The sequence below is a fragment of the Homarus americanus genome, unplaced genomic scaffold (assembly GCF_018991925.1).
Source record: "Homarus americanus isolate GMGI-L3 unplaced genomic scaffold, GMGI_Hamer_2.0 scaffold367, whole genome shotgun sequence".
In the NCBI taxonomy this organism is placed as follows: Eukaryota; Metazoa; Arthropoda; class Malacostraca; order Decapoda; family Nephropidae; genus Homarus; species Homarus americanus.
In genome coordinates, this window is record NW_024743709.1 from 2,237,124 (window position 1) to 2,250,156 (window position 13,033).

Below are 13,033 nucleotides of genomic sequence, written 5' to 3' on the forward strand. Positions count from 1 at the left end.
ACAATACCCGACACCTTCGTTATGTTTCCTAACCATAGCCAACTGGTGGTGTCGTCAAGCAGTTCTCGTGAGCACCTTAAGGCTTGCTTCTTCCTCCCTCAATTTATTTCACCTGATGATTAAACACCTGAGGGGTTAGGTTAGGTTAGGTTAGGTTAGGTTAGGTTAGGTTGAGGTAAGAGTAGATAGAGGTTCAAAGCTGATCTGACACTAATAACCTTTTACCCCACACACACACACACACACACACACACACACACAGACATAAGCGTCAACATCTTTGTGTGTATACTTGACACGCAAGACTCGCGCCAGGTAATAGGTCCTCCTGGTTAACCTTCTGCTGTACACTCACCTGTTATATGTCATTACCCTCACACGGTGGTCACTAACTGGTCTTTAGGGTCAACATCAAGGCTTGGGAGAGAGTGTATGACCAACAACATGAGGTCAAAGGTCAGGAGTGACATATAACCTAAACTAACCTAATCTCAGTATCATCCATCCTTAATTACGTAAACAAAACACGAATTGAACCTTCACTCATATCATAAACAATAAAATAAGTTTGTCATCGCGATTAATGTGAACAGAGTGAAAATGTGAGTAATCGGCGTAAAATGCGTAAAAGGCGTCAAATGAGGTGATTTGTGTACGAGTGCGTCATGTGAGTGTGTGCAATAAGCGTATAGAGGGATGGTGGGTACAGTTTATACGCATATTACACTCACTTGCGTGTGCGTGTGATAAATATTGAATGAGTTTGAGGGTAAGTGTGCGTGGCGCCATCATCAACTGTTGTGGTTAGGCCGCGTTAGGTGTTCTTACGTTAGGTTCTGTTAAGTTAGTGTTAGTTTAGATTGTGTTACATTAGATCAGGTTACATTAGGTTAAGCTAGTCTTAGGTTAGGTTAGGTCAGACTTAAGTTAGTGTTAGAAAGTTAAATAAAGTAAAGGTCAACGTAAATATTTCTACAACACAATACTGAAAAAAAAAATAGATAGTTAAGTGACTAATAGATACCTTGAACGGTGACAGATAAACAGCCAATGATTGAGCAGGAAGGTCATGACGTCACCACAAACTCCCAGAATCAACAGACTCGAGAAAGCGGAACAAAATTATACGGATGGTCAACCTTCCTTACTTGGTGGTAGCTGTCTATTGCGTATAATTGTCGATTGTTGTTGTTTAGCGTATGGTTGTTGATTGTTCTTATCTAGTAGCGTATAGTTGTGAATTGTTGTTGCTGTTGTCTACCCACATCCCATCCAGTTGTGAAAGGGAAAATACATCTACACTTGAGGAAATAAGAGACAGTTGAATGTATTACAGGCCACGCTGTCTCCATGTATACTGCCTCTATGTATACTGCCTCTATGTATACTGAAGATGTATACAACAATATCCTACATCCACTCTTTAATTTATTTAGGTTATACAGTAAATTACGTTGTTTATCAAGTTTATTTTTTTACCAAGTATAATTAGACGTGAACCAAATTTGCCACGGGGAACTTGATTTACAAGACCTTGAGTTCTGTTGTCAGCGAAGTTATGGCGGGCAGTGTTGGAGGGAGTTAAGAGCGGTGTTGGGACTGGATAATGAATGTTTGTGGGGAGATTATACTTTATACACTATTATCAATATTTTTTTTTCACAACAATAAGAAATAAATAATTAAGGCAAACCGGAATAATTTTGAGTTTGAAGGGAATCATGGTATTATCCTTACGATCTAACTTGTTTTTGTTTTATTTTCAAATTTATAAAAAAAAAAAAAGAATAATTACGGTAAATCCCGGTATATAACATTTTACTTCATGTTCCGTTTTTTTTTGTTAATGTTGGTTAAGCCAGTCGTGGAATTTCTTGCCCTTAGTTACTCATAAAAATTTGTGAAAAAATAAATAAATTGTCGACAACTGGAGCCATGAACTATTACAGAGTGAGACGGCAATACTTGAAGGATATCGTAATAATCCGAACTAAACAACTGCTCTCTGGTAAATGATTAAATGGAAAATGTCACCTCTTGTGTTGTCATCGTGAGATTATGCGACCTAAGGTGTATTGGTCAGCATGATCGCCTCGCAAGCGTGCAGACCCGGGTTCGATCCAAGGGCAGTAATTGGGAACCTGATGTTAATCGATTTGTGGATCGCGTTCCAGGGTAATGGTTAGCCAGTGCAGTTGGCGAGTTGTCCGGTCTTCTTGGATTATTCCTTGACACTGGGTCATGCAACTCGTTAACTTAGGGTACGGTGGCTGTGTTGGCGACAGCTTCTACACCTTAAATCAAATTCACACCTAGGTGGCCCTTGGGCCGGCCATCCTCGTTATACGAGGGCCAACCTATACTAACCGAACTTAACCTATGCTAACTAAATCTCCCTAACGTTAACCTATCCTACAACTAACCTAACCAAACCTCCCTAACGCAAACCCAACCAAACATAACGCTACCCTGCCTTAGTGCTAACCTATAGTCAAACATAATCGTTGCGTTATGATAAAGGAGTTGGGTGATCCGTTTGTCGTATGATTATCTGTTCAGCTGGTTCACCCATGACTAAGAATAAACTGTTTCCCTTTCAACTTTTCCTAAATAAGAAAAACTTGAAAACATTAAGTAAGTTCAGCTTGACCCAAAAACTCCCATGACTGTACAATTTTCTTACGTATTATTCAAGTTTTCAATTTCCTTAAAAAAAATTCTTCAGTTTATTGAAACGAGTGATTGTACGTGTTTTTTTCTGAGTCTGTTACCTTAAGGAGATATTAAGATTGCATAAGACTTTCTGTACTGTACGTTACTCCGTGTCTGTTGGTTTGAGTAACGGGTTCTGTATGTATATTTATTGAGAGAAGATTGGGTTAGGTTAAATAAGGTTAGGCTAAGCTAGATCAAGTTAACTTTGGTTTGGTTAGGTTAGAACTTTGAAACAGATAACCTTTAAAAAGTAGTGCCTGACCATTTAAAACTTTCCCCTATACAATAACAAACAACTTCGTCCTTCTGCTGTACGTGTTGTGACTCCACCATATCAACAAGCACCGTTAAGTTTCTCTGTCATTTATTCATTACAACTAACTTCCCACCCCAAGTAAAATTTATAGCTACAAGAGGAAGGTTAAAGAAATTTGTGGTGTTGTGATGACGCTTTTAAGTCATCTAGAGAAAATTTTTGTCGAGGTGTTTCATCTTTCAAGGTGAGTATAAACTATTTGACCCATATTATAACCTTAAAATTTTTATAGATAGATGTGGGAAAAAATTAAGTGTTCATAATAATAATAATAATAATAATAATAATAATAATAATAATAATAATAATAATAATAATAATAATAATAATAATAATAATAATAATAATAGTAATAATAATAATAAAATTCACAAAGTTCTCGCTTCACTTTACTGTATATATATTTTCTTACCTTGTGATGGTGATAATGGTGATGGTGATGGTGATGGTGGTGTTGGTGGTGACAGTGATGGTGGTGACAGTGATGGTGCTGACAGCGGACTCCACCCAGCAGCCTTCATTGCCTACCAGCTTTTCTCTCCATCTTAAATAAAAACAAAAACTTGAACACCACAGTTAAGATTCCACTTAAATGGAATTATAAATATTTTTATTACTAAGAATCAGAATTTAATCCATGTGTGGCCAGAGATAAACGCTTAATTTTTAGTTTTATTTATTTTTTTCTTGTAAGTAAATAAAAGCATTTGACAGCCACACGGTGATGATAAAAGTACTGTACTATGTGTTGTGGACAAGATATACACCCATTACCAAGTTGCTCTTCTCTAAAACAAAGTGTCAGACATATTTCATAGCCCTACAAAAAGCTTAAATTTCCCGGAACCAATTATGGCCACTATAATTATAATATATCAGATTACGTACAAAAAAATTAAAGCCTGCCGTAGCCACTTCTGTAACTCATCATACACTGATGTTTACGTAGGTTTAAAGCCACGCAGCTCTACACTGTTACCAACACCTGAAGTATTATTCGAAGGCAGATGGATTAAAGCAATTTAACCTAACTCGAATAACTTAACTAATATACTTGAGGTAAGATCATATTATATGCTGTGGATTCTAATAATTTGTCAGTCTCTCATTAGACTATGATTTCTTACGCGATATACCTAATCATAAAACCTGTCAGGCTTCAAAATTAGGTAAAGTTGTCGAGTTGGTCATGCACCTATTTGGAAAGTCAGAATCGTTCAACTCGCATATAAAAACCACCAGAGAAGCATAATTTCAACCTAACCTAACCTAACCAAAACTTAAAATCCTAAAATTCGCTGCATGACCAAATCGGCGATAATACCGGGAATTATACCTCATTTACTCGTTCTCCAGTTTCCAGGTCATATTTCCCATCTCTTGCAAGTAAAAAAAAAAAGTCGTTAATCTTGGTTCGCAGGACACGGCAGTGGTCATTCACTATACAGCCGTGCACTCACTCAGCACACCGCTGAAATAGCGGCGTCAGCCAAGTTATTAATGGCTGACAGTCATCACATTCCTGTTTCTGCCGGACCATAACAATCTATACTGCACATAACCTAACCTAACCCTACACCTTAGAATGGTGGAGTGGAAGGTACAGTCACCCCAAAAAAGTCGTGTCGCGAACCACGATTCAGACTCTTGAATCCGAAGCATTTATGGACAGCATAATGTATCGGTGTCTACTGCTTCGGGTTCACGAGTCTGAATCGTGGTTCGCGACAGGACTTTTTTGGGTGACTGTACACATCTAACAGCATAGGATACAAATTAAAGTTATTAAAACCATACAAATATTGTTAAAATGGCCACGTTAAGTTAGTTTAGGTGTGGCTTGTTCGCATCTGTTGGCATGGCTGATTAGTTTGTGCCAAGGCGCTTTAATACGTAGGGGAGGCATGGCGTCATCGAGCAGGACTCGTGAACCCAGTGAGCTATATTGGTTGTCCAAAACCAAAGCATTTTATAGGGTATCTTTTATTTAATTCGCAGCACTATTTTGTAAATCAAACAATGGGATACTACTGTGGGTACATCATAATACAGTTTAACCGTCACCACCCTATATATTACAGGAACCTACCAACAGCAGCTCGAAAGTTAAAACATATGACTGAAGCCATTTTCCTTATTTAATCCACTTCTGTTTGATGTAACTTAATTACAACTTCAACACTTACCGATGGAATGTTATAGAATCTCTCCCGTCCCTCTGGGTACATCCATATGCCGAGCAGAGTGGCACAATGGCGCAAAATTTGGGAGCAGCTGCACAGAGTGTATGTGCAGCTTTAGTATACAACAAAAATGGCGACGCTGGTCGGGTCGGGTAGGGGTGGTAGCGATAGTGTCGGGGAAGACATCATGCCGCTTCTAGTTTTATCAAATATCCTTGGTCTGTGCACTGAAGATGGTGGGTATTGAGCGAAAAATGTTCAGTGGATATAAACCTGCCTGTTCTTGGATTTAATCATACGGTTAAAATTATAAAAAATACTTTAACTTGCTGCCCTTGTTATTTACAGTCGTATCTTGAAGACGACGAGTGAACGTCTTAATACTAGAAATTGTTCAAGTGTGTTGTGAACCTTGTATCGTCAACACCCTGCACAGTCACCTTTGGATGAGTCAGATTATTATTAATTTTGATCCCTCATTAATAACTTAATATGGAGTTGACCATCAGCGAGGAGAAACTGCTGTAATAACCTGAAACTGAAATATTTGGTTATAATTGCAGTTTTGTTAATTTTTTCTTTCAACTATGTAACAATGTCAGTTCAAGTACAGTACAATATTAATTCTTTTCTTCCTGTTGTATCATACTCATCATGTAAAGCAAACTATGAACCACCGCCTGGAGACAGTGACACGCCCTGGAGGTGTGTATGGTCATTGCACAAGACAGGGTACAGGTGATACCCGTGGAGGAGTGTGTGGACCGCTGGGTCAGCCACTCACGCTGTCAGGGCCTCCCGTCGCTCCGCCCCGCAGTACCTTGACTTTATTATCGGGAGCAGCAGGTGAGACTACCTTCACCGCGCTGCTGCTCACTCAGTACCCAGATTGTAGCGAGTGAGGCTACGCGCTGCCGTCACCTCTCACACACTCGGTACACACACCCCGTCGCCGCCGCCATCACCCGTGAGAGACTTGCTTCTTCCCGTTAGTCAGCGCCAACTCCTGGGGCTGGACGCTGTGTTTGTGTGTTGCTGCTGGTGTGTTTCTCTTTATTCCGTATCATACGGCGCCTCGTTGGATATCTTTAAGTGTGTTAACATATATAGAAGGAATTGTTTGTTGTAGTGTACAAGCAAAGGCAAATTTCGGTTCGTGTGGATAAATAATACACGGGTATGGATGGCGATTTCGACTTGTGGAGTGTAATGATCTGAAGTTTCACCGGAGTTTGGCCAGTATAAACGTTTGCAGTTTTTCATCTCTCGGATTATCAATTTGTTGTGGATAAATTTATCAAGAGGATCTACGCCTGCTAGTCCAGCCCAACTCAGGAGGTAAGTGTCATCAAACTCCAATAGTTTAGTTACCGGTCCCTAGCTGCACCTCGCCCGCCGTACGGCTGCCTGATTTCTAAATTTTGTGGTGATGGTGCGGGTCTGTTTACCTTTCTCCCCCTGATAATATAGCTGTTCTATCTCTCCTTAATATCTCATTTTTCACCGTGTTTAACCACCACGCGAAGCCTCGTATGCAGAACTATCATAAGTTTGGAAAATTTTGCCTCAGGTAAGAAACTACAGGAAAAACAGGTATACCTTTCACCTCCTTAAAGTTAGTAACACATATTTTAAGACCGCCGTCGATACTTACTTAAAACGGTCATTAATTTCTAAAGTCTAAGAAAACATAATATATCCGGTTGAATGGCTCAAGTTAATTAACCTATGAAAAAAGGCCCAAGTTGTTATTACCGATTGATGAAGTGAAACATACGGTGTGATCGTTACTGTGAGTCAGGTTTATTATGGTCACTAGGCTATTTTTAGCTGCCAATTTCGGCTAATCGCTACCAAGGCACTACTTATACCTGTTGATCTACTTGGCTCGCTCAGTTGAGGTTGGTGAACTGGCTTTCTCGTTTAACAGTCTGGGGAGTTGATTAGTTAGTTTAGCAGTGCCTAGTGAGCTGACTTGTTCGTTTAACTGAGCCTATTGAACTGGCTACTTCTATTGAGATTGGTGGGCTGGCTAGTTCGTTTAGCTGAGCCTGGAGCTGAATAATTCGTTTAGCTTTGTCTGGTCAGCTGGCTACCTCGTATAGCTGAAGTGGTGAGTTGGTTGGTTCATATAGGGCATTCGGTGAAGCTAGATAAATAAAGATTACTTACCGATATACCATGGCTGATGTTGGCGTGAGTGTATTTAGAAAGCTGGTTGTTCGCTTTTGTTCACCTGTAAGTGTGTTCATAATGTGTTCAGTAAGAGGGTTTGTCTAGCTCCAGGTGTACGTACGTGAGAGTGAAGGGTAGGTTGGCAGGACGTGACCGCCCGTGGACACTCGACTATCACCGTCACTGGCGCTAACTTTACCTTTCTGTTATTACTCTTTCCCGTTACACTGAGCTCTGTAGTGTTATGTACCGCATTACTGTGAGCTCTGTAGTGTTATGTACCGCATTACTGTGAGCTCTGTGGTGTTATGTACCGCATTACTGTGAGCTCTGTAGTGTTATGTACCGCATTACTGTGAGCTCTGTGGTGTTATGTACCGCATTACTGTGAGCTCTGTAGTGTTATGTACCGCATTACTGTGAGCTCTGTGGTGTTATGTACCGCATTACTGTGAGCTCTGTAGTGTTATGTACCGCATTACTGTGAGCTCTGTAGTGTTATGTACCGCATTACTGTGAGCTCTGTAGTGTTATGTACCGCATTACTGTGAGCTCTGTAGTGTTATGTACCGCATTACTGTGAGCTCTGTAGTGTTATGTACCGCATTACTGTGAGCTCTGTAGCGCCATGATGACAATATTAGCGGGAGGTAAACAGTGGTGTCTTGTATAGGTCAATAGGCCTACTACAGTTTCCACCATTTTGCCACCCATTAATATTGCACTATGCAGCCAAACTTTCCTCAAATGTTGTGTGTTAAGTCTTGGCAATAAGAGATTCGTACAGTATAATACAACAGCTTGATGTTGATAGATATACAGTATATAGATATTTAGTAAAATCGTCATACATGTTTTCAATTGGTTCCGCAATGTAAACAATGCAGATATACAATCCAACATGCATTATAAACAATAAATTGCTTCTCACGACAGACGGGGTTAAGGAAACACGTTTTATTCTTCCAGTCTTCCGGGGATTGTCGAGGGATGGACAACCACAAAGTCATCCGCTAGATTAAACTTTAATTGGCGTCGCCATGTCACGTACCTGAGCTTCCAACCAGGAGCGAACTCGTAACAATGGTTTTAAATTAGACAAATTTAGATTTAGGCGTGAAATAGGTAAACACTGGTTTGGAAACAGAGTAGTGGATGAATGGAACAAGTTACCAAATATCATCATTAACTCGAATACGCTAAATAGCTTCAAACATACTGTAGGTTAGATGCTTATATGAGCAATAGGGGTTGGGTGTAAACGGGACTGCCCAGTATGGGTCAATAGGCCCGCTGCAGTTTCCTCTATTCTTATGTTAATGCCGGAAACAGCTTGAGGCGACGAAGGCAAGAAAATATATATATACACATGCACATCTATCGACACATAGTTAATGAAGTCTTTCTGTAGAACTAATAGGCTTATGGGGCCTGGCTGTGGGTGTGTGGAGTGACTCAATATGCAGGTCGGTGACAGTGGTGGAGGCTGTCTTCTCTCCAGAGCCGCCATTGATGTTACAGTTTTACTTTCAACGAGACAAAATTAGGAAAAAAATTGCCCGTTATTAGTAAAAATTGGGGGTTTGGTGGCGGAGAACGCCCTGAATTATTACTATGTTGTAATATTCTTATTATGTATACAAATGTGACCCGTGAGTTTAGAGGTTATTGTAAGATGTTATTATCAGTTGTATTATTGATTCCCTCGATTCTTAAGCGTGGAGATAATTTATGGGGTAGCTTAGTGTTTTGAGAACCTATTATTTATCCACTGGTCTATTAGAGAAATAGACCAAGCACATCCCTTCCATATGTAACACGCCTACAGTATACAAGTTAATGAGTAAACGTATTAAATTGCTTCTTGAAACTAATGAAAAAATCCCACGGTTGATTTCGTCATGAACTTGAGGCCTCGCCACTCTCGGCTTGTTATGAAGTCCACGTATATTAAGTCGGGTTTTCCATTGGGTAAAGCGAAGGACGGGAGGTAGGAATGTAAGGGTGTTGTAGTGACCATGAGAGTGAAAGTGACGGTGTGTGTGGAAGGTCAGAGCTTAGGAAGGGGAAATGCCGTGTGTAAGTGATAACCCGGGTGACGGAGGCCGACTGCGCTACATCACACTAGGGTTTGTACTGTGTGAGGCAACCATTATTTGCATGGTCTTGTGACTAAAGGCTTGTCGCCCCGTAGGGTGTAATAAATTAATTAAATAATTTTGGGAATGATTATAATTTCCACGTGAATATTAGACACCCTAGCTTATTTCAACTAAAGATTAGATACCTAATTTATTTCTCTTCGCGATTAGCTTCTTCATTTTATTTTACCCGGATGTTAAAACCTCATCGCTACCTAGTGAAATAAGTTGGTGTCTAATCTTCATGTGATTATGAGTAGTTACCTACCTGTATTATTATATCAACGTCGTTATAGCCATTATCATCTTTATTTTTCGTCATTATTATATTAATTAATACTGATAGTTATTGGTAGGTTCAATATCTTTCATCTAAGGTTATTATCAAGGGACGGGCAGGTGTGTTTACGGTGGTGGCTGCGCTTCAAGGCTCTCTACCTCTGCAAATAGAAATTGAAATGAGAGCGTCGTCCTAAATTCGTTCTCTGGCCAGAGCCTGATGAACCCTCATGTTTACCACTACGTTAGCTGTCTCTTGAGTGTAGTTGTATACTTCCTCGGTATTATTTTCCGTTTTCCAACCGTTTTGTCACTGACGGAGATTCGTGTGGTGGTGGCGAGGGTCGTGTGGTGGTGGCGAGGGTCGTGTGGCGGTGGCGAGGGTCGTGTGGCGGTGGCGAGGGTCGTGTGGTGGTGGCGAGGGTCGTGTGGTGGTGCAGCATTAGGGATAAACAACACTTGATACCTGGCAGTCGATGGTCTGCGAAGTTCGCCAGATGGTCCCAGCTTCCCAGAACAAACCCATCACTGACATATTATTTCACCAGTACCATAACTGATGGCCAATGATCTATCAAAGGAGAGGGGGGGGGGGAAGAGTTGATGCCCTCGCTGCCTAGGCTTAAACCGGCTTACACCAGTTTACCTTAGTTCACGGAACAGAACTCTGGACGAAGGTCTTTTATCCGTATACCCGCTTCTCTAGCTGGTGTTAATTTATCATTTCACTACTTCTCAACTCACTAGCCGTTCGGGCACTTCTGCATTTTGTACCTGTCGTCGATAAAGCTAAAACGCAAGTCAGGCTACGGTGTTTTGATCCGAGTTTGAGTGTGTGTAGCAGTGTGGACATAGAGGTGTTAATGACGTGTCTCGGCCAAGTGACGTAGTGTTGTGACTGTACACACACACACACACACACACACACACACACACACACACACATTCTCTCCCTCTCACCAGACAGCATCTTTACCTGTCACATCGCAGGGGCCAGGGGTCAAATGGGGGAGGGGTAACAGTGAAGCCGACTTAGTTTTCGAAGGGAAGGGGATATGGAGTGAGAGATATAGAAAAGACTGAGAAGAGGGAGCGAGGAGATGGAGGGGGGAGGAAGGGAAGATGAGACGCCAGTAGAGGACAGCTTTCACTTTTACAAACTGCAGTGGTTCTCGTCCTGTGAGTGAATAACGTATATTATTACAGTGTTGTATACCCTATGATTTATGAATATATCCAGTAGATATATTCAAAAGAAAAAAAAAAGACTGCCTTTAGAACTCGGATATTTGACTCAGCAGGGCTGTCTTGCCTAACACGCCCTTCGCCTGCACTAGTCACCCGTTAAAACAAGGTTTTCTGTAGCACGTGACACTACTGACGAGAGAGAAGAGTCAGTGTAGGATAAACTGCACTATTTACTGATACTGGTTTTCGCCACTTTCTGAGTAATCTGGCAAGCCTCTGTTGCGCACTTTTAGAAATAAGTCCGTATGTACAAGCAATGTAATGTACCTGAACCTGTGCCTTGTTATTGTAGCTTGGAATTTAATGAGTTATTACACACAGTGTGAAAAACATTGCTGAAATTCACTGTGAAAATGGATAAATCATGCAAAAAATTTAAACATTTTGTTTAATGTATTAGTAATTACCTAGAAGTTGATGAGAAGCAGCGGTCGATCACAGTTGTCTGTCTATCTGCCTGTCAGTCTGGCCTGAATCTAGTTTTTGTTCATGACAGAACACAACTTTCTCGTAGGTGGGAGAGGACTGGCTCACGTCCGTAAGTTGTACCTGGCTCGCTGTTGTGCTGCGGCTGGGGTGTACAGTACAGTATCAGCTGGACATCGTTACGCTGCTCCCAGTGTTTTCTTGTCTCAATACTCTTGTCTTTTTTTACACACTGACCCAAGGTAAACCGCACTGATTTTCACCAAAGTGCACAATGAAGGCCGCGGTTAGGAACATATAGGTCGATTATTTTCGAATTATTCCACTCAATGTGATTTCAATAACACAAGTTTACGTGTACTTTAATTAGGTTAATTTTGTAAATATAATCATCGATTAGTTTCAGGCAAGATATATTGTTGTATTTGCTAAACTTGTCATTTTATTTGTATACGTATTTTACAAGCTTAGGAAGAGGAAGGTGAATATGATCGTCTCTTTAGCTTTCTCTGTAGGCTACTCCAGTCGTCACGCTGGCCAGTGAAGGTTATAGCAGCTTCAGCTAGTCTGCTGTGTCCACATTTAGCCTGACCTGCTGTCTGACCTACTGCTTATTAGTAGTCTTGCCTATTTCTCAGACGTACCGACACCGCCTACTAAAACTCATTTATACCCGGACTAACACTGTGGGGTATCCCTCTCTCCCTCCCTTCCTCCCTCCCTCTCTTCCTCCCTCTCTTCCTCCCTTCCTCCCCCTCTCTCTTCTCCCCTCCCTCTCTCTCTTCTCCCTTCCTCCCTCTTTCTCTTCCTCCTCCCTCCCTTCCTCCCTTCCTCCCTCCTCCCTCCCCTCCCTTCTTCCTTCCTCCCTCCCTCTCTTCCTCCCTTCCTCCCTCTCTCTCTTCCTCCTTCCTCCTCTCTCTCTTCTCCCTCCTCTTCCTCCCTTCCTCCCTTCCTCCCTTCCTCCCTCCCTCTCTTCCTCCCTTCCTCCCTCTCTCTCTTCCTCCCTTCCTCCCTCCCTGGGTTTTCTGTAACTTCCGTCAGAACAAATATCCTTGACAAGCTGAATACAATTAACTAATAGCTTGACATTTATTCAGTAAAATCGTCATAGAAGTTTACAATTAGTTCAGTATGTGTATAGACAATGCGGGTATACATTTCAGCATGCATAGAGTCAACACAGGTATACAATTACGTAAATAGACCGTGCAGGTATACAATTACGTAAATAGACCGTGCAGGTATACAGTTTGCAGTGTATACCTAGACAGTGCAGATATACAGACAATAACAAATAGTACTAAGGCACTTCGACCAAGGATAGCCTAACAGTAAGGCACTTCGACCAAGGATAGCCTAACAGTAAGGCACTTCGACCAAGGATAGCCTAACAGTAAGGCACTTCGACCAAGGATAGCCTAACAGTAAGGCACTTCGACCAAGGATAGCCTAACAGTAAGGCACTTCGACCAAGGATAGCCTAACAGTAAGGCACTTCGACCAAGGATAGCCTAACAGTAAGGCACTTCGACCAAGGATAGCCTAACAGT

The 13,033-nt window shown here is 41.3% G+C and overlaps 1 protein-coding gene across 1 annotated transcript in view; it reads left to right on the top strand.

Moving 5' to 3' along the window:
• Nucleotides 1–6,086: 6,086 nt before the first annotated feature.
• The window catches only part of LOC121877482 (patched domain-containing protein 3-like), a 118,789-nt gene continuing 111,842 nt past the window's right edge, over nucleotides 6,087–13,033 (top strand). The window contains exon 1 of the mRNA XM_042383262.1: nucleotides 6,087–6,552. The gene's annotated coding sequence lies outside the window, so the exon portion shown is untranslated. The remainder of the gene's footprint in view (nucleotides 6,553–13,033) is intronic.